A 1,650-nucleotide genomic window follows, 5' to 3' on the forward strand; every position below is an offset into this window, starting at 1 on the left:
TAGATATATATATATATATATATATATATATATATATATATATATATATATATATAATAGCAGTAAGTTTTACGAAGATAATCATTCCCTTTCTTCGTCTAATCAGTTGACTACACTATCACTTGATTTTTAATCAAATTCTAATTAAATCGTCTTTAATTTAAGACATGAAATTTTGAGTATCTTAATGATTGTAAGTTTTTAATACAAGATCAAGATTATATAAGAGTAGCTATACAATCCGATCTTCTAGATTATATTAAGTCTTAAATAATCCTAATATTTAATCCAGCCAACAAAATAATCGTATAACATTTTAAAATCCGAGATCTTAAATACCAGGATATAAATACAGGTTTAAGTGTCGATTTGGCAATTTATCGTTGACAAACCGTTGTGTTGAATATCTAATAGACTAACCTGATATAGCACGCACACAAGTAAACCAAGTTAAGCGAACGACTTAGGGCGTTTCAGCTGTTCGACCAAGTTGCGTCGTCTCCTTTATCTTAACCTTTCATCTTCGCGCAAATGCATAGAAGCGCGTTAGTAAATAGACGCTGTCACCAAACACGCGCCAACTGTGCACCTGTGCACAAGTGCACATGCGAAAGTACGTGTCATCTACAGCCACATGATCCGCTGCAATGTCCATTCGACGCGGTTTCATGTTATTTTGCATATCGTATTATTTATTTCGGCAAAAACAGTTGGGTTATTTTATCCATCTCGTTGTTTTCTTATAAAATGTCCATTGAATAAATATTCGTTAGTAACAGATATTAGCGGATAATAATAATTTTAATAAACTCTGATTCGATTAGAAGAAAATATAGAGACACAGAAAAAATGATTTTGCTGAAGTAAAAATTTAGCTACAATAGGTACAGTTCTGAAAATAATTTTGTTTTAGACTATAAAATAATTATGTGGGAAATATATTTAAGTATGATGAGCAATGTTACAAAAAGTTTTTGATATTTTAGCAATCAGCTTGAGCGTCCTACATAATTATTTCGATAATCCAGCAAAATTATTTTCAGATCTGTATTTTCAGATCTAAATTTTTGGATACTTCAGCAAAATTGTTCTTTCCATGTGTGTACTCTAATGTATGTGTGCAAATATTATTGTATTGGATCAGCTTCTTAATTATTTTATTTAGACTCTCCATAAAATTCATATTTTTCAGAAAATACGAACATTTACATGGGAAAGATATCGCGAACAATGAAAACACTTCTTGCGTAAATTGTAAATTATGCTAATTTATTTACACATTAATCGGTGCATATGTTTTGTATCGAAGTGCATCGTGGAATTCTCAGAAATCCACATTTACAATTGGTACGAGTAAATCCATGCACTATAGTTAATGCTTAATTCAACACGTAGATATCGCGGGCATTACTCCACAAATTCATTCGCGCGAGGGTTTATGCACTTGGCGCGGAGGTTGCAACATAGGAAAACGCTGGATCAGCTCGCAAACACGAACGGCTGCACTAAGGGGATTTAATTGCTCGATTCAATTGTTACCCGTTGATGACACCGTGGTCAAAGCACCGGTGTACGAAATTATGCGGCGACATGCATTCGAATGGCCTTACTGGAGGCGGCGTACGTAATGCGCTTACGTTTTCGGCGATG

The sequence above is a fragment of the Atta cephalotes genome, assembly GCF_000143395.1.
Source record: "Atta cephalotes unplaced genomic scaffold scaffold00069, whole genome shotgun sequence".
Taxonomy (NCBI): domain Eukaryota; kingdom Metazoa; phylum Arthropoda; class Insecta; order Hymenoptera; family Formicidae; genus Atta; species Atta cephalotes.